At 40.7% G+C, this 27,765-nt stretch overlaps 1 protein-coding gene across 11 annotated transcripts in view; it reads left to right on the top strand.

Moving 5' to 3' along the window:
* Positions 1-27,765, top strand: part of PKIB (cAMP-dependent protein kinase inhibitor beta) — a 55,166-nt gene that overhangs the window by 14,281 nt on the left and 13,120 nt on the right. For 4 of the 11 annotated variants that reach the window (XM_030490811.1, XM_030490807.1, XM_030490810.1 and 1 more), the window contains exon 2: positions 3,352-3,496. The exons of 5 other annotated variants lie outside the window; for them this stretch is intronic. The gene's annotated coding sequence lies outside the window, so the exon portion shown is untranslated. Of the gene's footprint in view, positions 1-3,351; positions 3,497-6,484; positions 6,533-20,559; positions 20,625-27,765 lie in introns of those variants that run through there. 2 more of the 11 variants (XM_030490815.1, XM_030490814.1) reach the window with 2 other exon arrangements.

The following is a 27,765-nucleotide window of genomic DNA, read 5'->3' as shown; positions in this document are numbered from 1 at the left end:
AAGAAGAGCCTGAATGTTAGGCACAAAGCCCTGACCAATGGTACTTGTGGCAGGGTAGCTTTTGTGCCTTTAACAGACTTGATATGACTCCTAAATACCCACTGCCTCCTCTCCTTCATGCTGCACTGAGGATTCTTTGGATAAGCAAAAAATTACTAAATACAAATAGTGAGAGGAAGCTCAGAGCATTGTACAAGAAGTTTGCTGTAGAGCTTGGACATCCTTCAGTGGGAATGGGCATGAATATTTTTCGGATGTTGACTAAAACCCTGAAAGGAAATTGGCTGAATGCACAAAATCTTGAGGCCTATGCCATGTGTCTCTTCATTTGTGTGCGGTGTAGCCTACCCTATTTCTATTGGAGTTTTATGCATTTCTTTGGAAATAGTGCATACTTAGGAGAACTTTTTTGCAGCTTTTTCAAGAACAGTTTCCTGCCTCAAGAGTACTGTCAGCCAGCTTAGACACACAGCTCATCAAGGCCTGAGGAATGGACCTCTCAGGTCTTCAAGGGTAGAGTCTTGTATTGGTGCCTGTCTTCCTGGTTGTGCTTGAGCATAAATGAAGGTGAATTTGTCTTCTGATATAATTCAGAGTATCTGTTATAAATTGCACCTGGCTGCATTAGCCTCTCTGATGCATCTCTGCAGCACAGTGGTACGCTGGTTCTTCTTTTTCTTTGGTGATGTCATCCATACCAAAGGCAATTAAAAAATCTGTAGATCTGCCTGCTTGTTGCTGTAAGGCTGCATAGTTGGTTGATGTGTGGCCTAAACATCCTTGTGTAGAGCACTGACATGTGAACTGTGCTCACAGTAAGCCAGTGCATTGGTCCTTTTCCTCTGTGGGTAAAGGGGAGATTTCATTTCTAGAATCAACAAAGGGAATGCTGTTGCTGTGCATAGCTGAGAGAGAGATGGACCACGAATAATACCTGGTGAATGAACATCAGAATTACGTTCACTTGCAGGCTGCTAAAAGCTGCAGAAGTAGTCTCCCATCATTTAAGTGGTATACATAGCAGAGAGGAGAGCAAGAACACCACCATATTGCCATAGGTTTAGTTTCACAGCACACTGAATCTGGGCGGTGACCTTCAGTTATCATCAGTGTGATATCTCTGGATACACAGTGTGCCAGGGCTTCCTTCCATTGTTTTATTTCAGGTTTGATCTCAGTGATACCAGACGTGGAATAACGTGGTCAGTCACAGCCTGTAAGATTAAAAGAAATGTTAGCAAATGCAATTACAGAGACTGCATGACAGAGACCCTTGTGCTAACAAACACAGCAGTTCTTGTGCAGAACAGTTCGGATGTGCAGGAGAGAAGAGAAAGTACAATGATAAAGTGACATGAAATACAGGAGGGGAAAATGGTGGATTCAGCAGTGAAACCAGACATAGAACAGTAGTTTTCAAACACACTTGCTTCTCTTCAGGCTTACGGCTAATTGTCAAGGCTTCAGGCTTATCCTTCTGCCGCTGACATCAGTTATGCATATTTTTTTTTTCCTTTTTTCAAATATAAATACTGTGGTTTTGTGTGTGTAAAATTGCATTTCCCTACTGATAGAGCACCAAGGAGTCTTGCTGTGGATTACAAAAAACTTGTAAAAATACCATTCGATGGATGAAGCTATAAAGGAGTATGCAGAAGTTAGGGCTGGGGCTTAATGGTTCCAGCTTTCCCTCTCCTGCTCCTTGCAGAGATGCTGTGGTTCCAGGGAGAGCCAAGAGGTGCAGTCCTAGGCCTTGGGGCTTCAACTGTATCTGGCCTGAACAGTGCAAGAAGAAAGGATGAAGAAAACCCCCTTCCTCTTCTGCTGTCCCTCTCATAGGGACCAGATATGATTTATTGTCTTCCCTGGAACTGCCTTCACCTCACCTCCAAATGCCATTCAACCTTTGGCAAGCCCTGGTGTGCCAGCAGGTTGCTTCAGCTGAATGCTGGCAAGTGACCACAAGCTGCAGCTGGGGTGTATCTGGGCTTCTGACACCCTTTTCCTTCCAATCATAGGTTTTAAAGAGGGATTTGGTTTTGGAGCTGCTGACTTCAGCTCACGTCTGTGCTGATGGCTTTATTTACAGCAGATCCAGCACATAAGTTGTCACCTCCTGACTGCCCAATGTCAGGGATGTCATTGCAGACAGGAGAGCAGGTGGTGATTCTTTGGGGCATTTGACTTTTAAATTTCCTCAGCATCACCTTGCTTTAGAATATCACCACTTCAGAGATTGATTGCTCCTATTGCTACCCGTTCAGAAGGGCAACCTGCAGCACTGCAGGGCTGCCTCTGCAGCCACCAGCGGAGAGTTGCAGGGCTTCAGGGATGATCAATATGGAAAAACCTGTGCGTTCATCTCTTTGTGTGCTGTGAAGCTTCCCGTTTTACCATTCAGGCAGAGTTCAGCACAAGTGGAGGGGTCACACAGTTTCAATAGGAAGACAAAATTGATAATGTTCTTTTCTGATTGAGCTCTTTCAATCTTCAGAGTCCTTTTTCACTGTCTAATGCTTCTTTGAAATCAGAAAGCTAAACTGAACGAACAGTTAATAGGATCCTTTCCCATTTTCACTGGAAAGCCGTTATGTCTTATTCGTCCAAAATACCCTTGTCATTTTCCACTTTCAGATTCTTCTTTCTACCCCTCCAAAATCAGCAGGCACATTTGACTTCTCCTTGCCATAGGACTACTTATTCCCCTCTGCAGGAGATTGCTGTGGGGCTCGTTGAAGGTGGTCTCACACACCAGCTTCTGCGGGTGGAAATCAAAACTGAAAATGTTTTTTTGTACTTTTCTCTTCATTAAAAATTTGATGTTCTGCCTTGCCACAGCATTGCACAGCAAACATTGGACTAGAAACCTTAGTGTGCTGTGCTGTTCCAATGCTTGTGTGTTTAGAAAGGAATGGGTTTTCTTAAATCAATGTTGACTAAATGACTGGACTGTTCTTTGGTATGGGAGGGAAGGGAACTTTTCCATTTGCTTTGAACTGTCATAATGGAGATTTCATTTGTGGGGAGTTTATTTTTATTTTTATATTTTGCTCTAGAATGTAAGAACAGTTCAGATCAAGAACGGTTCAGATCAAATGGCTGCCTAGTGCATAGTGTCTTGCTGCTGAGAGAGGTCAAAAATAAGTGGCCAAAAAACCCACTAGGAACACAGGGAAGTGCTGCTCCCTGTATATTCTCCATGTGTCCAGTGCTCAGCAGCTCACAGGTTACCTGAGCCAGATGCAGTATCTTTATGTTTAGTAGCTGTTGATAGATTTTTTGTGTTCACTTTTTTTAATGACCTTCTCAACATTATTAATTACCTCCTGGATCTCTCAATCGTCTCTTTAGATTGAACCCAGTTTTCAGATCCAGGATAGACTTGCCACAGACATCCAGAAGTTGCTCCCTGAAGCCACCTGCATGACATCAAGCAAGCTCTGTCTTGAAAACAATTGAGATTTGTTGCCTGTTGATTCTGTGGACATTTGAAATGGTAAGATCATGTGTAATGGAAAGCAAACCATAAATCTGTGGAGGTGTGGGAATTTGCAGAGTGTTGGTTTCTGACAGAGATCCTGGCCAAGGGGCAGGACATCCAGAATGATAGCCATAGTCTTCTCAAAGCCAAGCCTTACTGCTGCCATAATTCATCTTTCTTTTGGATGTCACTGCTACCTCCTCATCACCCTCTGCCAGCTGGTGTAATTGTCTCCTTGCCCTACTCCAGCTGTAGCTATTGCTTTCTTGTCCACTTCAGGTACATAGGGATGTTGCCAGTGCTTTGCAGGGTGAGCAGTTTTGAAGGCAGAAGTGTTGCTCACGTGCCACGCAAAGAAATACTGAGATGAGAAAGGGTGTGATGTGTAGTGAATGTCCTTCAGATAATCTACCTACTCTTTTGCTTTCAGAAGTTACACATTCTTTTCAGAAGTTACACATTCAGGTGTCCAAAAAGAAGAGAATGAAATGGGAACTAGTCACAGCTCTGAAAGAAATAGAAACAGTCCTGGTGATTTTTAACATCATATTGAGAAGGACAGCAGAGCTCCTTAATGTTGTATTTTAAGATCTGAAGACAATATATGTTAACAAAACATCTGAACTTATGTATTTAAAACAAAAGCCTAATTACAGTAGATGATTTTCACACTGTATCATTTAACTTAAGGTTTTAGAGATCTCAGATGAGAAGTGCAGATATTCACCAGTTCTGCAAATCAGTAAGTAATTCAGTAGGTACTTACAGCCAGGTCTGTTAAGGGAAAGATGCTTAATTGGGCCTTATTAGTACAAACAGACTTGTTTTTGAAAAAAATGTTTTTCTGTGGCTGAAAACAAGCTTATTTGGGGTAAGAAATTCTAAACATTCAGCTCATTCCTGAATGTTTAGAACAGATTTTGAGCTCGAAATGGTCATCGATAAGTATTAGTAACTCTAGGTATGGAAAAGGTTTCTTCTCTCTGCATCCGTGAAATTTCCTTGGAAAGTAGTAGAATGCCCTTGGTTGCACAAGTTACTGGTGAAGGAAAGAGCTGCAACTATAAGTAGATGTGGCTTAAGCATAAGATTAACCTACTGATCGGCTACAGACAATTTTTAAACTTGATAAAAGAACTCATGAAATGTCTTTTTTACATATTTCACTGCAGATAATGCTTATGACACAAGTTGTGAAGCTTAATAGTTTACAACGCGGGATCAGAAATTGAATTAACTTCCTTTATCTGTTCAGATGTAGAGCCCACATATCTCTGTGTCTGGGAATGGTAAAAATGTGCAGATGGATAAGCTCCATCAATTTTTGAAAGATAAACTCCTCAAATACGAGTTTACAATATGGAAATCTTGCCTGCCAATATCCTTCATGTTCAGCATAGTCTGTATGAGGAGGATTAAGTCAGTGTGCACCCTCTCAGGGTTCAGAGATGCTTCACAGAAGGCAGAATTCCTCGCTGCTAGTCACAAGCAGCATAAAATCCCCCTCTTTGAGCCCTGTCCTGCATCTAAGATGCTGGAAATGCTCTCCCTGACTTCAGCATGAGTCAGATAAAGTATTCAATTCATGTTAACCGCACATCTTTATTTCTTTAATATAGACACCTGATTTTTCTTCAAAGCCTCCAAGGGCTGTATAGGCACCACACTGAAGTGGGGAACAGTCACCCAGGTCAATATAATTATACTGGACCCAGGAGAAATTGTGATAAAGGATTTTTTCATTGGAGAGACCGTGCCTAAACCTCTCACAAAAAAGATGGGGGAATCTCTAAAGCTGCTCTGTGTGCATGTTAAAGATGTCCTATAAAAGCACTGCACAGTCTAAACTGATGCCATGCTTACATATTTCAGAAGAAAGAGCAAGTTGGCCTCTTCTGGCCAAAGCGATGCTGTAATTGCAATCATGGGAATAGACAGGAAGCCTAAGGAGAGTGATCTGTCTGTAGGCTAAAGTTCTGGTCCCTCCCCTGCAGTACTGCTATACCCAGCTACTAAGCCTGTGCATTTCAGTAGTTGGCATAAAATGCCTTTCAGTAGAGGTGAGAACTTTGGAGGCCACTCCTAACAAAGATGCAAACTCACCTGAAGGCAGAATCAGGCAATGATAAGTACATCAAGAGCCTAATTGTGAGGGCCTCCATGCATACACAAAAAGCCCTTCTTTAGCAATGTTCATAGGCTACCTCCTTCTGTGTGTGATGGGATAGACCTATTTCCTCTGGGTTACCTTTCTCCAGCCGTGGTATGGACAAGGGGGAGGTGCACTTGGGTAGTAAGTATTTGGAGGTGCTTTCACCCCTCCTTCCAAAACAAGCGTGAGTTAGGAGTGGTTATGCTTTCACTGGAAACAGAATGTGAACAAAAGTCAAAAGAGTAGCTATAAGATGCCATTTATTTCTTCTCTGTTGACATGGCAGTTGCCTTTTACATTTTTATCTTGAGAATGATCAGGAAAGGCACGGCTACCTTGGGAAAGCAGTGGCAGGCAAGCATCTGGAAAGTGCAGTGGTATTTGCCATGTCTTTCTATGATGCATATATCAGACATCAGGGTCCTTAAGGCCATGCTCAGAAGTATTTGTCATTTAACAGCTCATCATAAAAATCACATTCTCATCCCCAGAGGTTTCATTTTACTCTGAATAGGTCAAATTATTTCAGCGCAGAAGTGAGGATGAGATGGGGAGCTGGACTCCTAAACTGTGTGCACCAATGATCTTAAGAAAGACTCAGGCACTCTAAGAAGGGGTGCCCCCACTCCAGGGTGGGCCAGACATCTCCCTTGTTTCACTGGCTGGCTAGCAAGAGGCTTCTGCACAATGCTCCTGTTTATGTGCTTCATGGGTAGGGAACAACCACGGGTGAGGGTAAAGCTTCTTAGCTGGAGTCTCAGGGGACAAAGGGAGCTTTGTATGCAGGTTGGCAGGGAGACTCCTCTCCTGTTCACTGGGGGAGGTGGCTCTTGCTGGGGACATGTGGCTGAAATCCTTCCCTGTTGCAACTGGAGGAGAGGAGCGCTGAGCTGCAGCAGGTAGCAATTCCTTTTACATTTCACAGCTAGAAAGTAGTGGTTGTTCAGTCTAAATTCCAGGTAAATGACTCATAGAATACCATAAATCCTCTCTTAGGAGATAGGCCTCTGTCTTCAGATGTTTTTGAGCCTATTCAAGCAACTTCAGGCTATGCTACCTACAGCAGTGGGCTGAATCGGTGCCCTCCTGCCTCACTGCTTCAGAGGGATGTTGGTTTTGATGTTTTCAAGTTTAAATTCGATACAGCATCAGCCTCATCAATCACAGTATGAAGACAAACCCTGTCAGAGAATCCAGGCTTTATCTTTGCTTTTTGCACTTCTACAAGACATAGAAAGAGGTGGGGGAAGAAGGCTGTCAAGTGCTTCTAGGTGATAGAACTGAGACTCAGAAATTGAAACTGGACTAGGTGCCAGGGATGGAAGTCTGAATCTGAAAGCAGGACTCAAAGGCAGACTTTCTGACTTGTTTGACTTGCTAGTTTCTGCTGTTCTGATTCTGTTTGCTGTTTATGGACCACATTTTTATAGTGCTGTTTTTATTTCACTACTATTTTATACTAATACGAAAGGAAAATATGAAATCTAGTGTGTTCGTGTTTGCATTTGTATAAATAACTCTTTAGCAAGTTATTTGTTAGTTATTTCTACTGTACAGCATCAAGGGATAAAAAAGAGTTACAGTGTAGATGTGCTTACACAAAAATTGTGTTCCTAAGGGAGCACTAAAAAAACCCCTCAGCATAAAAGGCACATGCCATGTCCACAGTCCAGTATTTGGTATTTGAAGTCCGTACACGTAAGGATAATAGTAAAAGAAGGCAACCTTAACAGAAAGCATCAGTATAGCATACAGTTTGAAACTTGCAGTACTGACAGCTTCTACAGCACTGACGAGTCAACTGCATAAGGGTGAAAGATTTGTGATCTTACTGTCAGCAAAAGCACAAGAAGACCTGCTAGAAAAGGTCATGAAAATATTCATGAAGTTTTTGACCCTCACTGCCTTTTTTTTTTTTTTAATAATGACCTTTAATTTACAAAAGGATGTGGAAAACGAGTGAGTCATCATTTTCCAGTGGCAAGTGTAACGTGATAATTGTCTCTTAATGCGTTTTTTCCTGGGTGCCTGTGTCCAAATGCCTTCCAGGCTGAACTGTGTGGTTAATTAGTTATGTACAACAGAGCTCTTTCACGGTGAGGGCAGACTGGTTTTGTGTGTTCCACTGCATGGATTATGTTGTTGTCTTTAAACTAAAGATTTGGGAAGGGAAGGTTTTAAGTTCTTTCCTACAGGCTGATAAAACACAGAAGGCCACAGGCAGCTTTCTCAATTGCTATAACAACTCACTTGTGCGTTCCTGATCTTCCCTTGACATTTACCTTTGCAAAAGATACTGGACATAGTCAAAGTATAGGCTCTGATCCTCACCAAAATCAATGAATCTCTTCTGCGATCAATTCCTTTGCAATTTGAAAACCATAATTGGGCCCTGGCATAGCTTAAAACTCAGCACTGCTTACTGACTTCCTCGATTTGATTTTGGAACATTACATTTCTATCGTTGGGGTCTGTTGCCTTGTCGAACAATAATGCCATTTACTGTGACGCACACGTCAGAGCCACAGCTGAATAAATGTAACTTGCACATTATGAAAACAGATCAAAGCCTGACTTCCTTATGTGTAATAGGACTCCATGACTGCTAGCACTGACTTCTAAAGCATTATAGACAGTACAAATACCTCATACAGCTGTTAGGAGGTATCTGTATTGCATGACAACATATTGAGGGCAGAAAACAACTGCCACAAATGTTTACATATCATCAATTCCCTTAATTTTTGTAGTTTCAAAGCAACATGCATCTTACTACTAGCTCTGCTCCTTACTTTGCTCCTGGAACACACCTGTAGGATAGAGGCCAATATTATACTAAAATTAGAGGCAACTGGAATTTTTTCCTACCTAAGCAACAAAGTATGATTTGACTTTTCAGTTGTGATTCATGCAAAGTGACATATATATATCTCATAAACACCCAATTATGCACTTCCTTTAGTGCAAAAATCTTGATAGCACTCTTCTTGAACAGCAATAGTTACGGCTTTTTTTTTAAGAGGCCATCTAATGATTTAAGTAGTCAGTCTTGGATATGACCGTTTCTCTGGGAATGAGTTGTGGGAGCATTTACCTGGTCAGTTTTAGTGTACAGTCACCCAGATGAGCTCAAACAACCTATGGTGGCAGTCCATGTGCACATAATCTGTTCTGGTGGGTCAGCAGTGAGGGCATGGCAATGGGGGGCAGGTTCTAGTGAGTTCAGTAAGCTTAGTAAAGGATGTCTTATTGCCTCCTTAGACTCATACAGTGTCTACTCCTGTTGTTTTTACACTTATCTCCAGGATGCTAAAAGAATTTCTAAGCAAATTTGTTACTAGCATTATGGCAGTTGGATATCCAACTTTTGTCAGTCAGTGGCATTTACAAATTCAGTGGCTCTCCTGTTTTAAAATCACACTGAATAAAGGAGATGTACTGTCAGAATAAATGATTATAGCTGTGAATTATTTGAAAAAGAAAATATAGATAGAGTGGAAGTTGACAAAGATGGAATCCATCTGAACAGAAACAGTCTTTTTCAAAGGACGATTGAGAAGTGGTAGGTTTTCCAATAATGAAAGTAGCAATAATTTGGGGTAGAAGCAAGCAGGAACTCTTCTGGAAATACTGCTGGGGCTGGTTGAACTTTGTGCATGAGCGGTTTGGTGGGACGGATTATTTTCATCAGCTCGTAGCAGTGTCCTTGCTGGGATAACGAGAGGCAGCAGGCTGTTGAAGCAGGTAGAGGAGCAGGCACAGCACAGATAGCCCGAAGGCTGCTGGGGTGGAGCCAAGCTGTAAAAATAAAGCAGCCCACCAAAAACCCCAGTGACGTCAGCAACTTAACTTCGTCAGCTCTTTGGCTGCTGAAGACGGCACTTCAGAAAGCCACGGTGCCAAACTAAGTGCAAACATAATTTCCTTAAACATGCTCTGCTTCTTTTACCCACACAGAGAGAGGAACACAACTCTAATCAATTAAATTGAATTGCAGACTGGGAAGTTAAAAAGGGAGAAAGAAGCTGATGAAATTTCTGGGTTTTAACATTTGAGGGGAAATCTGGTGCCCTGGGCAGGTGGAGAGGCACTATGGTGGGCATGTTTATGTTTTGTTCAGCAATCAGCGCATGGCTGTATTCTCAGAAGTCACAGTTAATGATCTGGGGAAAAATGCAACGTATCATTTACATGCCAGCTGTACTTCATTGTTTGTCACTCTTTTCAGCAGAGAGCTGTTGCCATTTTTGATTTTCTATCACTTCTATAAGATGATAGAGACTGGGATTGTATGGAGGGAGAATCGGATGAAAAGATTATAAGGTAAAATTTCCGTGTTTGTTATAAGAGAGCATCTTCCCAGTCTCACCGGCAACCTCCATCTACAGCTTCTCCAGGAGTGTTTTTCTTTAAAAAGATGTTTTCAAGATTGATTGGTATCAGGTGTGCAGTGCCACGTGATTCAGGCGTTACTATGGTGACCACTCTTTTAGATAGGATGTCAGAGACTATAATTGCGCTTAAAAAATCCCATGCGCAGTGTGATAACCTGCACGGAAATAAGCTGTGCATAATTCACTCAGACCTAGGTCTGTCTGTGTGAATTTTGCTGATTTATGACTGCACTCCACCAAAAATTGGATACTGATGTTTGTGGGAGATTTCTCTCCCCTCTCCTTTTCTGTCTGACAAATAGGCAGGATTGGCTCTACAGTATGGGAGGAAAGATAAAGTCTTTTCGACCACCATCTCTCCCCAACCCCTTTTGAATCTATGGCTCTTTCTGTGTCTCACGCTAGCGGATACTCCTGGTCGGTGCTCTGCTGATGTCCATGTGACTCTGCTTGTGTCCACCTTTATCCTAGGGCATGTGAAATAAGGTGTTTTACTGCCCTACTGGCATCTGCAGGACAGTGGTGAGCCCAAAATGCCTTCTGTGCCTTCAGCAAATCTCTGACCAGTGATTAAAATTAAATTACCCTTCAAAATGCTGCTTGCTCACCCTTTGTATTTCATGGGTCCTAATGCTGCAAGCATACACTTGCCTTTTTACAGTGTAGCTGCCAGTAGTGTTAAAGTCTGCAAGGCTAGGCGCACAGGTTAACTGGCCTCTGTCCATACACTGCTTGCGTCTCTACCAAGGTAGTTTGACCTTTTGGCTACCACAGCCTGTAGATTCCTGGGTTTCTGCTTCAAGCCATGTAAGTTGTAGTTGACATAAAAAGTAATAAGCTCACAAAGCTTAGTAGCTTGAATTCTGCATCAGTAAGATGTAAGGAAAAGAGAAAAGTTGGTAAGGAGTGGGGAAACTATAACATGGGTTGAAGGTCAAGAGGCAAGGGCTGAAGGAGCAGTAGAGTTAGAGGGTACTGTGCCTTCCTGGCCCAACTCCTCTATCCCAGCTACTGCTGCTCGGCAGCAGCAAGGAGCTCCATGCTCAGCCTCCTATGGTTGCCCTTAGGCAGGAGGGTATGAGCAGCAAAGGGAATCCTGTTTTTGATGACTTGCTATGTCTTTTCTCTGTTGGTCTCCTCACAGGGCCTGGGCCATGGCAGCACAATAGACTTACAAGAATGTGTGTCAGTGTATCAAACTGTGTCAGACAGGAGATGGGATGTCAGGGAAAGGTCCACTGTTAGAAAAGAAAATTTCCCTTTTGACAGAAACCTTTCTGATGAAGTCTTGCGCATTCCTGCAATTTTAATGGGGCTGGGTCCTTGAAGTTGCTAAATAACTTCAGCTCTCCCTGCTATCTGTAGAAGTCAACAGTACTCATCACTCTTAAGAGTTAAGATTAGAAAGTTGAATATTAGGACCTGTTGTGTCCTGGTGGTCTCTCTTAAGGCTGCAACTGCTATTTTGAAAGATGAAATTAGAAAATAAGATAAGTAATTATGGCCCCAGTTGTACAGAGTGCTTAAGTTTTTAAGCATGCAACTACGAAAATTAGACACCTGATTGAGATTCCTATGTAGTGGAGCTATGCAGTACAATTGTTTATAGTGCTAAAACTTGGCGTTAACATGGCATTTGATGGTATATTGCACTTCAGTTTATTGATTTGACATTATTCCCTGTTGTATTTTACTTGTCTTTTGCTAGGTGATAAGAGGGCTCTAATACAATAAATAAATGGAACATAGTCAAATAGCTAAAGATGAGTCTAGTTAGCAGTCCTTTAAGTCAACTTTGTCATGTCCCCACTGTATTTAATATGTGCCCTTTGGCTGTGCTGGGTGTTCTTTTAGAAGCCAGAGTTACTCCAGGGGTCAAATTCTTAAACTGGATTTTCCAATTGACTTTTTATGATATTCATGAATGAATGTGAGATGAAGGAGCTATAAGGAACATTTCCAAATACAGAAACAACTAGAACAGACCCTAATACAGGCATCGAGCAGTTTGAAAAATTGAATATCAAAAGCAGATAAAGAATAAAAGAAGTCAGACTTTTTATAGCATAGAGCACAAACACTGATACGGAGACTGATTGAAATCTGAGAGGATGGTGAGCAAGAGCATCTGTCCTTTTAAAACCCATGTTTGTTAATAAATAATAACCACATTAAATTTGCTGCTTTGCATCTAACTGTATAAATAAGACTGGAAAATGCGAGCCAAAAATACTACATGCTGGAGAGTCAAACACGGAGTTGTTTGGCATAAAAGTGAGGTTCCACAGCTGGTTCCTTACTTGAGAAAACTGTGACACAGGAAGTGACTGAAGTTATGAATTAGTGCCTTATTCTTCGCATGTTTACTTCTGTTTCCCTGATTTCTTGCTTCTCTTTGGGAAAGGGCTTTCCCTTTTGATTTTGCTCTGTTCTTCTAAGTGACAGAAACACACAACAGAAAACCATCTGGAAACCAGACTCGGTGCCAGGCCAACCCTTTTCAGAATAAAATAGCTGATTTTTGGTGCCTGATTTGGAGTACCACATGCTCTGCTCTACATGTCTCACAGCCGAACTGGAAATCTGTCACCGTGCCAAAAGATGGAGGCTGTTAGAATACAAAGTCCTGCTGGATCAGTTGATAGTTCCCCATCTTTTCCACATCTGTCAGAGTGAGCTGTTCAGCTGGAAATCTCTTGTGGCCATCTTTATCCTGCTTGTGCATTGCTTGTAACAAGTTAAACATTACTTGCCAGGGAAGGTGTAATGACAAACTAGGCTGCACTCCTTAAACCATGTATGTAAGACTGTTCAGTTTTGCTCCTGCCTTACCAAAAGTTGGTCAGGGAAGGAACACTCCCTGTAAGGAGAAGCTGAAAGACTGAGGCATGTTCAGTTTGGAGAAGATTTTGGGAGGACCTAAGAGCAGCCTTCCCATACCTATAAGGTGTACCTCAGAAGATGGAGTCAGGCTCTTCACAGAGTAGCACAGCAGGAGAATAGGAGACTATAGTCATGGATTAGAACAGTGCAAATTTGGACTTGAGGTAAGGAAAAGCCTTTTCTTCATGAGGACAGTCAAGCCCTGGCACAGATTGCCCAGAGAGTTTGTGGAGTCTCTGTCCTTGGAGATATTCAAAAGCTGACTGGACAAATCCCTGAATAGTGTGGTCTGAATCAATTATTGATTTGAACAGGAGGTTGGAGCAGATGACTTCCTGAGGTCACTTACAGCCTGAATTATTCTATGATTTCATATCACTGAGTTTTCTGCCTTGCTTTATCTCCGACTTCTGGCTCTGCCCCAGACACCTCCTCCTGGCTGCATAGCTTGTCCCACTCTGAGAGGCCTACAAATAATGCAGGATATCACTGCTGTTCTCCACCCAGTGAGCCCTGGCATGATGAAAAGTGTGCTGGTTTTGGTATATTGACAAACTCCTGTTTTGACAAAACCTCACCTTGTTTGGGAGTTGCTTAGCTAGGACTCGTAGGCAGCTGTTCCATCAGGAAAATGTTTGCTTTTTTTTCATGCTACCATCCTTTTTATTTAGAATGATGTTCTGTTGTCTTTAACATTGCCGCTCCTCTGGAAGCTGGTATTTAGCTTCTCAAAATGATGGCTGGCAAGAAGCCACAGCAATAATTAGCAGGAAGGCAGAACTGCATTCCAACAAATACTTTGCTGAGGTAGTTTAGTATAACAAAAATGAAGTTTTCTTTCTGCTTCAGCAGATGAAGAAATAATACTGTCTAGTGTTCTAGCCTCAAATAAGTTCAAAGAACTTGTATTCAGGGTCCAAAATAAAGTGGAGCAATTTCTGGGAGCAGGAGCAAGAAATGAGCCAAAGACAGCGGATACATGTTCATTTAGGCAGAAAGACAGATGGAATTAAAAAAAAAAAAAAAAGGAAAAAAAGAAAAATAAGCCCCATACAGCAAAAGAGTAGTCATTGGCAAGAGACTGACTGACTTCCTGCATCAGGAAAGTGTAAAACATGTTTCACGCCCAGTCATCACCTTGACTGATTCATTACCTGAGTTTAAACCTGTGCCAGCCTATCTCTGTGGCCTTGTAACTCTGCTTGGTGAGGAAGATCGTTCTGATCTATGCAGGAAGTGTAAATTACTGATTTCCATCTGACTGCCTCATCCATTTACTCCCATCTGAACAGAAGAACTTTGTTAACTTTCACTGTGAAAGGAGTGATGCTCCTTTTTTTAGGAGGTAGACATTTTAGAATATCCCTAAATCTATTTGTGTTTGACATTCTGAAGCAAGCATCAGCTGGCTGTGGCCTCTGAGAAACCGCCAGAGTCTGCTTCCCCCAAGACCTTGCCTCATGTCTCATGCACCCCATCTGTTCGTAAAGTATTCAGCAAAGTCGAGTAGGATTCCTTCCTTTGATTTAATTAGATTTTTCAGTTGTCCCAGAAGCAGTGACCCTAATTCATTTCCATATGCAGAACTCTTTTTTTAGAAAACTAAACAGAATAAAGTTGAACTAGTTTGTACTCTTCCTAATTATGTTACTTGTCCCCTTCCCCTCCTCAGATGACTTTCAGAAAAACAGCAGCAGAGTCAGAATCTATACAGAATGGCAGATACAAAGACATCATCTAAAATGTCCCCATGAATAGTCTGAAATAATGACTTACTAGTAAATGTGAAATAAAATTAGGAAAACTGCAGACTTTATTTTTTTTCTAAAATTAAAGGGACTAAAATGTCAGATTTTTAATCTAGAGCAGTGGCAATTGTCTAAAATCATGATAAAGTATACAACAAGGACACTTTCTTTTTGGGCTGCTGTTAGATGTTTGGTGTTGCATTCTTTCCAAAAAAAATGTTACTTTTGGAGCTGAAATTTGCAAGGTTGGCTGACAGTAAGGAGAGGAAAGAGTCTCCCCCAGAAAACAGGGCTTCGGGTTGACAGTGAGGCAGTTTGTCTATCAAAAGTCATATTCATTTCATGCTGCCTTGATGACTGGACAACACTGTTAGCAGTTGCCGAGTTCACCAACTTCAAATTCAGTGATTAACTTGGAATGTGCCTGGGCAAGGATGGCTTTCTATTTGGTGAGAGCAACAAAACGAGGGGCCTTTTCTGGTGTATGATGAAGTACATGTTGGCATCAGTTCAGACTTCACAATGTGATCACCCAGCTCTTGAACTCAGTGCAGCTTGTCAGTATTCGGGGATTGAGGTGGTAGTAGGAGACACACAGGTGGTAGAAATGATAAACAGAGAAACTGCTTTCTCAGAGTTTCCAAAATAATTACATAATTATCTTCTATTTATTTTGGACATGTTAGCAGTCTGTTTTTCTCAAGTACTGTGTGCCTAACAGCTTATGCTGACCTCCTTTACTTTTTTCGGGATTCTGACTCCAATGTTCCTGACAAACTAATGCACGCCATGCATTTATACGTCACCAAAGGCTACCAAGAAGCAAAATTTTTTTTCCTGAGTGTAGTTGTATTAAAACTGTCTAAAAACTCTTTCCAGAGTAAATAATCACTATTTGAGTTTGGTGCATGCAAATAGTGTATATAATTGAAAGCTGACCCTTCAACTTTCTTTTAATCCTGTTCCTTTCTTTGTAGGTGTGGTAACTCCTCATTGGCAGGGACAAGGTCTAATAATCATTCCTCTAGGGAGATAGGAAAAGTCAAAGTTTTAGTGGCAGTCAGTCAACATAGCATGTAGCAACAGAGGCAATTACAAGTGTCCTATCATCAGATTAGCAGGTCTGGGTGGTGACCGATCTCGTTTACTTTCAGTTACAAGAAACATGTAAATGTCCTAAGATGTTTTGCAACCATTGCCTCCAAGAGAACATCATCTTGATGGGATCCTCTTTAGTGCTTTCTTTATCACTGTTTTGCTAATGTAATATTAGCAATGCAAATAAAATATTATTTCAGAGAAATACTCTGCAGTTCTTTGCAGCATGGTTGATGTTTTTAGTGTCAAGTCTTACTTAAATAAATATACAGTGTTTTGGTTTAATTTTGTGTTAGTTTTACTTATGTTTGGTTTAACCCCTAACAGCTCAGTGCAGTGGACACTTTTTATCTGGGCAGTTAGGAGGTAATTAGAGAAGAGGACAGGTAAGAATTAATGGTTTGTGGGGACAAAATGAGCAGTCATTATGATACTCTGCTGGAAATGTGGAAGTTGTGAATGTTGGACTGACTCCAAGGCCTCTTTCTTCTTGTGTAAGAAATAGTCACTTGCATAAATAATAGAAGCAGTCTTTAGGTTTCAAGCATAATATTTTTCCTCTGTGTTTCAAGTGGTGGCCTGACTAATGCCAGTCCTGACCCCCAACTTCTGTGGCATACTTTTTTTCCTCTCAAAGAAAGCACTGTATTTGAGTTTAAAGTGTAAAGGCTAAGGCAAAACTTGCATTAACAGAAAAGAGCAGAATTTTAGTTATGGTACTTCTTCACAGTGGAACATGCTGTTGCTCAACTTAATCTCTTCTCCAGGGGTTAAAACATTCACATCGGAGACAGCAGCCCAAGGCAGTTTTTTCTCAGATCAATAGGTATACTCCTCTGGTCATGTTTTCAAAAGGAGGAATGAACCCTGCCTGGTGATTTGAAGGAGTCGCTTCAGAGGTGATGATTTCTTCATCAGCTGAAGTGAGCGATGAGTAGATACAGGTGCTCCCTTTCAACCCAAAGCAAGTCAAAGTCTGTGAAGGGTAGGATCCCTAGGCGCACCCTTCTCACAGGTTAGCTTGTTAGTTCCAGGTGGTTCTCCTTTCATGTATGAAATTGGTAGGTGGAAGCAGTTTTCTGAAGCATCTAACTCAGTAGAGGAAACTTTGGCATCTAGCTCTGCAGTTTGGCTTCTTTCTAATTTGCAGGCCTGGTACCCTAAGCAAAGGTGTCATGGCACATGTCTTCTTGGCTGAAGAATGAAGATAAATCCATGCCCAGGTGCTATGAAGAATTGTGGTGTGTGGTACAAGAAAAGAGGCAAGATAAGGTCCAGGAACAGTAGTGGGCCTTCATCATGGCAATCCACAAGAGGCTTGATTTTGCAAAGGGCTGCTTGCAGTAGGCTTGACTGCATATTTATTCGCTTTAGAGAAAAGTGGGTTTTATCAGCTGTAATATGACCCTGAACAGTTCCATGTCCAGCGAAGTTTAGAGAAGTTTCTTTTCCTCTCTAGTCATTTCACCTTAATGGCTATAGCAAGAGCATTTAGAGAGAAAAGAATCTGGATGACATATGTCCTCAGACATCAGGGTACATATATCCCATATAATTGCATGCAAATTACAATGTGAATTATGTGCAAAATACCAATAACCTGAAATGCCTTTATATTCATCTTATAAATCTAAGAGCATTCTAGACAACTGAGCTTCTAAATGCATTAAGCTCAAGGTGAGAAGACTTTTTTAACCATCTGTTAAAAAAATGAATAAACAAAACTTTTTACTGTAGACAAAGTGCGCAAGTAAAGGTCTTAGCAATATTATTTGGAAAATAAATTTCTCGAAATGAGAAATGCAAAAATGCTTTCTGTATAAGTGATGACATGCTAGAATAGACTTTCCACAACCCAAACATTATGTTGTTTGAGAGGTTCAGAATCCTCTCAGTGCTGCAAGACCAATAAAGTTTATCTGAGTTTACAGCAAATAATCTGTCCTTACATATGTAATGGGCAAACTTTCCTTAAAGCGTCCTGCTGCATATTTGGAAGCTCTTAGATCATTAGTTTATCTGCACCAAGCCACTTGCCAAACTTCTAAATGTGAAAGTCTGTTTGCTGAGTCACAGTTTTGGAAGCTGCAGTAGCAGTTCAGAAAAATCTATCCTTTAGCTGGTAGAAATCCTGGAGAGCTGCAAAGATATATAATATATATGCTTTTGAACTTTAAAATACAAAAGGGAGAACTTGTAACAGACCTTTCGTATGTCCATGTTGTTTTCTTTCTGTTCTCAGCAGTTAGGTAACTATAAAGCAGCTAAAGTCAATACATAAAATGTCAGGTTTGAAAGGGTGTGTGTGCAAAGAAAGCATTTTAGGCTAAGGATGTGGTTCAGAGCACTGACTGTACCAACAGTTTGTCCAGTAATATATCAGCAGAAGCAAAAGCATGGTTTTTGGTCTTTGGTGAGCAACAGATTTGGAACAAGAGAGCATTTTAACTTGACATAACATTCACAATTTTGTGCTTCCCTGCTGATACCAGGCATGATTTATTGAATAGAGGGGGAATAGAATGACAGGAAGTGGGCTGGCAAGGGGCTAATGGGGCTCTAGCCATTGAATTACCCCAGTTGGGTTTTGTGTGTGCATCAGCATTGTGGCAACCACATACTTCCTTTCTGCTACTGCAGCACAGCTAGGTGTGACCCTGGCAACATTTTTTGTCCCCCTTTATTCTCTTCAGATCCTGGTCTTTAATTAGAAACCTATTCTTGCTTTGCCTTGCCAACTATACTTGTAAAATAAATGAAGCATATCTTGTAACCAACGGCCAAGGACAGTTATGTCGTTGAAGTTTCTTCTGGATAGTGTTCATTAAGCCAAACCAATAAAATAGGCATAATCGACAAGCACAAGAAGAAAACTAATTTTACAGAGTGCTAAAAGCTTCAGGGAAGATTGCAGTTCTTCCTGCGAATTTCTGCTCTCTATTCTATCAGCTACTGTTGCAGAAACGTTGAGGTGGAGGTTGAGAAGTGGTACAATTTATTTTGCAGTATTCTGAAATTGAGTAATCTCTCCATGACAAACCCCTATCTACTTCAAAATGCTGATCTTTGTGTTATTATTATAATAACTTTTTGGAGCAACATTTTTTATAACTAGTACCTGTGGAAGAGGTAGGGGTTCCCTGAGCCCTTTGCTGAGTTCGTACTCGCTTTCATGAAGTATTATTACTTAATATGAAAGCGCAGAGGGAACTATGTTCATCCCAGAGAGAATATGGGGAAGAAATTGTTACGCTTGGCAAGTGCTGAATTGTTTAATAGGTCAGTGTAGGCTTTAGTGTATTTTCATACTGTACCCAAATAAATACATAAGTGATTTGAAGGGTAACTTAATATAACCATTTAAACAAATTGTTTACTTTTTTTCCTTTCTTTTTATGTCTAGGTTAAACATTTCAGTATGACACCATGCAAAAAAGGAATAGTTATCTAGGCAAATCAATTTCGATTTCTGCTACCTGACTTTATGATCCCACTGACATCCACTGAAATGTCTCATGTGAAAGGTTTGTGGTAAGATCCCTATCTCAGTTGCCCCAGTGTACATCTGAGGGAACCTAACTCCTGTGAGATTGCTCTAGATTTACAGCAGTTGAGTTTTACACAGCTAGGGTCCTCTATGCTGGAGGAAACCTATGCAGTGGTAAATAAAACCCCACCTTCCCCGTAGTCCTCCACCCTTGAAAAATGTCAGGTGGAAACTATCTTGACTTTGTACAAAACGTTGAGTCATTTCCTCAACTGAGAAGTTAATTTTTCTTCAGTGTTCCTTTCCCTTTTTACCCCTGCTGACGTACTTGGCACATAAGAAGCTTTTTTTGTTTGTATAGCTTCAAATTGTTTGAGCCTTTCTGATTTTTGAAAGCAGGGAGGCTTTTCTACTGGCTGTTTGCTTCTCTGGTAGTTGTGTGATGGCAGGTTATTTTTGAGGAGACAGTGGAAGCCAGAGCTGCTGGCACCTTCCTGGATGTGCCTCCCTGTGATTGTCTACAGATCGAGTGGTGGCTTTCTTCTGTAGCTCACACCCAGCCCCTCTTCAAGAAAGGCCATGTTGTGGGGCTGAAGGCATACCTGAACCATGAATCTTAAGGTACTTAAGCATTTGGGGGACAGAACTGGGCAGATTGACCAGAAACTACACTAGATGACCATATTCCCTGCAGGGTGGTCAGTGCTCCATGCAAATCAGCTGACAGCTAATACAAAATTAATCAGTATGGTTATTTCCAGGCAGTTTTCTTGTCCACTGTGAAGCTCTGTTTGTATAGATGCTCTGTTGTAGACATTTCATAGAATCATAGAATAGTAAGGGTTGGAAAGGACCTTAAGATCATCTAGTTCCAACCTGAAAATGTGCTGAAAATGTGGTGGGGAAGTATTATTTATCTTATGACAGTGTGGAAGTTCTTATGCTGTTGTTATGTGTTATCACTTTGGATAGCAGACTGCCATTGAACAGACACAGATTGCTTTCTTACATGGTGTCCAGGCAACAGTTGCCACCCTTGGGGTGAATGTAGCAACACTGCAGGTGCAGAGGGATTCGCCCTTCTTTACAGGAGGATGGAGACTTCATTTATAACATAGTTGTTAAGGACTTATTTTTGTACCAGAAATGCCCTGAATGGACAGGCTGAAGTCCAGAAGTCTGCCTGCAAGGCGTGTGCTCCTGAATGTGAATTTGTAGTCTGTTTATTTATTTTAAGTGTATTCAAGTTTTGTTTCCCTTTTGGCAACAGTTCAGCTTTCCCTTGGCGTTCTGCTTTAGTCAGCTGAAAGCCAGCCACTGAGATCACATTCTAGTTGTTCCTGGGTGTCTCTGGTGTTCATCAGCCCCTTTTTGCTGTCTTGTAAGTAGCTTTTCTCTTATGCTCTCATTTGATGTATTCTACCAGTTGTGTTCTCTACCACTTTTAGGCTGTTTTTAACATATTTTAACAGGTTCCATAAGCATCTATGATTACTGATAAACTTTAGTTAAAGAGCTGTGCTTGTCTATATACTGCTTTTGAGGAACTAAGCAAACAGAGAAGTTCCCCTTTATTTAAATGTTCGAGCCTTGCCAATGTTCTCCTGTTCATTGGGCTTTTACACACTCTGAAAGTCATCTTTGTCTTTCTAGGCTCTGCTTTGAAACGCTAGAGTAAGCATCTTGTTTGGTGTAATAAATGTGGTTAAATTAAAAACCAAAAAGACTAGATTATATGTTCTATGTATATATGTTCTAATTTTGTTCTCTGGCTGTCACTGTCAGTGGTTAGGGAGTTCCCAGCTGAGAAGCACAGAAATGGGTTCTATTTCTCTGTGGTTGCATCTCTTCCTTCTTCAGAAAGGAAGGGGGATTAATCATCAGGTGAAACCATTCATGTGGCCCCTCAAGTGCAGATTGTCAAGTCAGTCCTGTAGATGCATCCATATCACAGCCAGGTTTCTGGAGCTCCCTGTGACCAGGAGGAGTTCGAGATGGATCACTGGACACAAACAGCTGTGAACTGAGCACAAAGAGTTGCTTGTGCTTGGACCTGGCCTTCAGATAGTCCTCACAAATTTGAGGTACTCTTCACAGTTTAGGGAGGAGTGCTAAAACTTCCAAGGCAGGAACAAATCTTGTTTTTTCTTGTTTTTCCACTTGGCGGAATAAATGAGCAGGGCTTTTGTGGAAGGATATCTGCAGAGATTTATTTTCTGTCAGCTCTCTCCTGAACCTCTGTTTCACTGAACAAATCTGTAGAGGTTTTGTTGATGTTCTCAGAAAAAGAATGTGACTCATAGTTTCAAGATGAATATAGCATACAGGTCTGTTTGGTGAAAGGTTATGTCTTTTCATCTGCAATCAAGAAAATTCAGAATTATTTCTGCTTTTTTTTTTGACAAAACCAGAAGATATAAATAAACCCAATCTTTCAACTGCTCATTTTAAAGTGAACCATAAAAATGTAGCAGAGAATACCAGAGAAAAATGTTTCCCAGGGTGCCTGTAGTCTTCTGTAGCTCTTCAAGAACAAGAGGTCATCTACAGAAAGTCCCCTGAAATCACACCATCTGCAGTTCTCCACCCAGATTCATGCAAGACTCTAGGGGGTAGGTGTAGGCTGTACTCATCTCCAGTGTTGAGTGTAGTTTAGAAAAAGGGAATCTACCATCTCTAAGTATATGTGCTCATCAGGAAAGTGTGGCAAGCATCCTTCTTATTTTTGACCTTTTGAAGATATAAGTCTTAGTGCAGAAGTAAATGCCAGTACATAAAACAAAGAGTAAATGTTTTGAGTACTACAACATCTGCATAACCTCCCAAAGATTTGCACTTGTCAGTCGGTATAATTTCCAGGTTTTTCTTTTTGAAAAGCTCAAGTCCGTACTTCCATCGACAAAATTCCATGGAGTTTTCATTAAGCAGTGCAATTAGTTCTGTGTGTTTCTGGGAAAGATGCATCTTTGTAGAATGTATCCTCCAAAACGATCTCCATGTTGGGTTCAGTCTGTCTAGAAACAGGTGTCAGGTTGCAAGAAGATTCACTCAGTGATAATGCCTATTTTTCTCCTTCTCTCCTTTTCTCTGCTTAATAAGACAAAATGGGGGGGGGGGGGGGGGGGGGAAGAATCCACTTCTGAGAAATTTCCATAGGAAGGAGAAAAAGAAGAGAGATTAATTTACACTGTTGGTGTCAGGCTGTAAGATGACTATGCTGGCAAAGCTAAAAAAGGAACGTTCAGAGCTCATGGACATTTTAGAAGAGGTCATTAGCTTATAGGATAGGAAAAATTGGGTTTTGAGCATTCAGCAGTTCCTGAACTCACACAGCATGTTACACAGGTACATAAACCCACTGGCCAGATGCTGTGGAAGCTGCAAAATCGTAAGAGGAACTTGTAAGGGCAGTGTTTCCAATTAAACAAAATCCGAAGGCTACAAATTGTCAGCACTGAACAATAATATTTAACCAACTGGAAACAGGTTCTTTTGGGAGCCTCATTCCTCAGCCATCAGAGTGCCCTCAGCAGGCAAGTGAAATGGCGGATGTGATAAACTCCTCTCTGGGTTGCATTGCTCATTCTTCTGTCTTTCTGGGGGAAGGTTCATGTGTGGTGCTGCCTGGGGAAAGAGCCTCTGTGAGGACAGTGTAGGCTCTTGCTGTGGTCCTCCTGTGGGGCAGGGTGGGAGCGTGTGTGAATTTGGTGCTGTAGAAGGGCAGAGAAAGAGGAGGGAAGGTGTTTGCTGCCATGGGAGGGTAGGAAGAGGGAAGGCGGTACTGGTGCTGCATCTTTCAGTGGAAAGGAGGGAGGAGTTGAGGTGGAGGATGCCCCATCTCCTGCAAGGCCTGCCAGGGTTTGGCCATCTTGGTCTCAGCACCAGATGAGAGCGCACGGGAAGTGCCCTCCTGTGATAAAGCTGAGCAAGGTCCTGGCCTTCTAACATTTTGGGAAATGCCCTGTACCACCAGGGCTGTACGCAGGCTCTTTCTAGGGTAAGGAAACTCAGTGAGGTGTTTGTGTACTTGCAGGGATGACACCAGGAAGTAAGAACCAGAGGTAACGAAGAGCCTAGTGATTAAAGCACTCATCTAATCTGTAGTAACTCAAGCTAACTTTCCTCCCACACTGTGCCAGCCCCCGACTACAAGCAACCAAGTTTTCAGCAGCAGTCAGTGGGCTCTCTCTTGCCTGGGCCTTTTGAAAATCTCCTGTTAAAACTGATGTGATTTAGGAACATCATCGTTCCAACAGACCCCTGTACAGTGGAAGTGCAGATTCCTTTACAATGGAAAACAGTTTTCAGTAGGAACATCTTATCCAATTCTGTTCTAAAGGAAAGCAAAATAAAACTAGTGCTCAGACAGATCTTGCTTTTTGCTTTTCCTGATCCTTGTGGAAGAATGGCTCTGGTCTGACATGTCAAAATTAAATCCACCTCTCACTCAGAATATAGCAGACTAAATGTTACATTAAAAATAATAAAGACAAGGAAAAAGAAAGCTGATTGTTAAAACTTTTAAAACCAAAAGATTCAGTATGTGGACCTCCCAGCTAATGTTGTTTGTATGACAAATACAAACAAGACTTGATAGCTTTCTTATATTTTGGTTTCCATCCCTCCACTTTTCCTTAAGTATCAACAGTCCATGTAGATTAAGAAAGTTAAATAAAAGTTCTATGCCTGGTGCCATTCCAGCTAAAATAGCTTGAGGGTCCAGCTGTACTTCATTCAAGTAACTTATAAAAAGCACACTTTACCTTTCTACTCTTTCATCTTTTAAATGGTCCTATATGTACTGTTTTTTCATTGCCTAATTATCGTTTGGGATATAAGTACACTCTTTTTTCGTCCTTATTTGAAGAACTTGATCCAGGTGTTTCGATTAGCAGGGCATGTTTACTGAAAGATCATTTACCAAAATGGAAAAGACTCTCTTAAAGCTATCTGCCTTAATTAGAGATAATTTTAATTGAATTAATTTAAAATACGTTAATTCAACTGTGTGGAAATTGTCTGACTGCCAGCCCAGTACATGCCTTAGAAATGACTGTTAGGTGTTTGTTCTTGAACAACAGATAGGCTATAATATTTGGAGGTGGGGATTTGCATTTAGGGATTACTTTTTTGAGAGACAATAATTTACCTCAATTGCCAGATAAGCTCAGGGAGACAATAAAATAATTTTCTTTGTACATTTTACTAGAATTCTGATGGAAATATGTCAGTTTTACCAAACTAGTCTGTAACCATGAAGCTCTACTATAGGAAGGTTGTTTTAATGTCCTAGGCTAAGGGCATTGGAGAGTAATAGAAATGATTCATACTTTCATAAAATGGAAGTATATTGAAAGGCTAAAGAAATGAAACTAAATGAATCCCAGGTGTAATTCTACTGACTTGTTTAGGCTTATAACTAGTAGGAATTTCACCTGTTAGGCCTATTCTCATAGGAAGAAGAGACACTCTGAAACAGCAGAAAAGTCAGGGAGGTTTATAAATCACTGGGATCAGTGGTGTCCTTTCAGCAGAGATGCAGAGGACACAAATGGAGTCATCTAAAAATGGGAGGGTGTGAGCAAGTGTAGTACTGCAGATAAACCCTTCACCCGAAGCACAAAGTTAGTCCAAAATAAGTTGCAAGGAAAAAGTTATGAATGTGTACTGTGGCTAATAGTATAGCCTATTTGTTTCCATTATTAGACCTCAAGAGATTGTGGGTTTGGGGTTATTTTGTTTTCATTTATTTGAAATTACATTTCATTGGTGTTATTCAGTAGAGCAGGGTGTAGCTAGCTCATTCCCAGAAAATTTAAGGACAAGATGCTCTCAAATATTTGTGCTCCCATATCCCCTATTCTGTGGAAAAAATTGGTAAGTTTTCCCTGCAGTCTCAAAATTTTGTGGCAAAGGAGTAAATCTGTGACTTGTTCCGATTGTTTGTGTCTGTGCGTGCATTGAATACCATGTGGTCAGACCGCTGAGGTGCATAGACTTTCTGGTGCAGACAGATAACCAGGGAATGTATCAGAGACAACACTTATCTCCAAATCTGAGTGGGACAAATCCAATCCAGTGATCTGCTCCTGTACACTAAAAAGCACTTTCCTAGTGCAGTCCCCTGTTGGTATTATCAAATTTGAATGGAAACAACAGAAGCCTTGCAATTAGATAAAGTTAAGTATATGCATAACTGCAGGATCAAAATGTAAACCTATACTATGAGGATATGTTTCAGTGAATTTTAATTGATTTTTTTTTTTTTAATTTGTAAGTTGAAGTATATTGTAAATATAATTGTGAAGTCTTGTGAATCAAGTTTATTATTTAACTTAAATTATGAGCCTAAAGGAAGATGCATTTCTGAAATCTCAGTCTGCTTTCTTGCTGAGTCACCATGAGATGGGGCGGATTTTTCTACCTATAATTGCATTAAAATCAGTAAACAGAACTACGACCAAGATTGAACAGGTATGCTCTAGAGGATATGACTAGGGTGGAGTTGTATTAGACTAAGCATGATGTATGTTGAAGAATGAAATTAAAATGAAAAATTATTCATTTAATATCAAAGAAATACTATATCTGAAGAAAAAATATACTGTAAAACATAAGTAAAATATAAATGGAACATATAGAGCAGGGCACTGAGGGTCCAAGTTTAAAATGCAATTTTAGAAGACAGTGCAGAAAAGTCATATAATGTAACGTCTCAAAATGTAGCTGTATATCCTATTGATTTTTCATCTTTGTGAATGTATAAGTCACTAACATGTCAAGCACAGCAGCAGAAAACTCCAGTAACTCATTAAAAGGTGCTTCAGGACACCAGGGTGACTTGCAGTTAGGGGTTAGCTCCATTTTGTTTGTATTAGACTTCACTTGCCAAATGGCTGTTTTCTGCCTGGGCTCACTTAAAGTCATCACATTACTGTAAAAAGCACAATGGTCTTTGGAGGTTCATCTTCCCCCGAGGGCAAACTGAACCAAAATGATTTTGTAGAACTTCCCAGCACCTGCTGTGGCCTGAGGACAGGGTCAATACAAAATTTTTAGGGAGAGAAAATATCTTTTGTTAGAAAAATGTCATTGGAAAAACTTTTGGGTAGACCAGCTCTCCTTCAAGCTGAGATTGCTTTATACAATTATCCCATAATAGTTCACTTATATTTGCAAAATCAAAGACTTTTTATTACCTTTGAACTGAGTTAATAAAATAATATTTACTAAGAGTTTATAAAAATATATTTTATTAACTAACTAAACGTTTATTGAGTTGAGCAAACACAATTTTCTTTCTAACATCCTATCCAGTGAAGAATGCCAAATGAAGTATTTTGGACTGGATTTCCAGAAGCATTTGTAGATGAGCCAAAAGAATAGTTCAGGAAACCCAGATAATTTGTGAAGTAGAAGAAACCTCTGAAGTGAGAGACAAAATAAATAATTATGGGGAGAAACAGTTATACAGAGCTTCATGATGAAAGCAAAGAACACTGAGACCCCCGAGAACCATGTTTGAGTGAAGTGTTGGGGTCATGTCTACAAGATATCTTAACAGCTCTCAGACTGGTATTTGCTCTTTGTGAACAGGGTGGAAGAGATGCTCACATCGACAGTATACACTAGCGAAATAGCTGAAGCTGTCAACTGCTTTACCTTACTGGCTGGTGCTTAAGAAAGCTAGTCAAAGAATAAACATTTGGCATGTTAAATTTACAAACTCACTCATGACAAAGACAAGCAGGCTATGTTGCTTTGTTGCAGCTTGCTGTCCTAAAGAAAATAACATTAGTTTTCAGTAGTACATTAGGACTTTGCTCAATAAAGAATTGGGGGTTAATCAGACTTTAAGTGCCAGACCTCTATGAATAAGTAGCAATTAATTTCTAAGTTTCACATCGGTGTTTGTTGCTTTGGTTTAGTTTGTGTTGGTGTTTTTGGTTTGGTGTTTTGTTTTTGGTTTGGTTTGGTTTGCTTTGCTTTGGTTTAGTTTGGTTTTGTTCTGGAAATAGCCTCCAGAGGACGCTCTGAGGTCTGAATATGAAATAGAGACATTTCGCCCTGCAAGAGAGCTGCTGGCAGGGCAAAAAAGAGGTATGTCTGTGCAGAAGCTCGTACTGCAGCTGCTTGTCCTTTTGAGGGCTCCAAACATCAGTCTGTAAGGGTCATCACAGAAACTACATATTCATTTAACATTTAAGTTGTGGCGCATGCAGTGTTAATAAAATAGTTTATCCTCCTCGGAAAAAAAAAGAAAAAGAAATTCCTTGGTGTAGTAAACTGTCCTTGTATTTCTTGTGCAGACCTAAAGTTTCCTGCATGTTGGCATATAGGGATAATCACACACATGTTCACATGTTCTTTTAAGCAAAAAAAAAAAACCAAACAAAGCCTGTTTTACTGCTACCTAGCTAGTTTGCTGCTAATCCACAGGTTCTCTGTCATGCCCATCTTTGTGCACATCCTGCAGCAAAGCTAGTGTCCTTAAACACTCCCCAAACTTTACCTAAAGCCTC

Source organism: Strigops habroptila, chromosome 6 (genome assembly GCF_004027225.2).
Source record: "Strigops habroptila isolate Jane chromosome 6, bStrHab1.2.pri, whole genome shotgun sequence".
Taxonomy (NCBI): Eukaryota; Metazoa; Chordata; class Aves; order Psittaciformes; family Psittacidae; genus Strigops; species Strigops habroptila.
The sequence above is the reverse complement of the archived record's forward strand: the minus strand, read 5'-3'. Positions and strand labels throughout refer to the sequence as shown.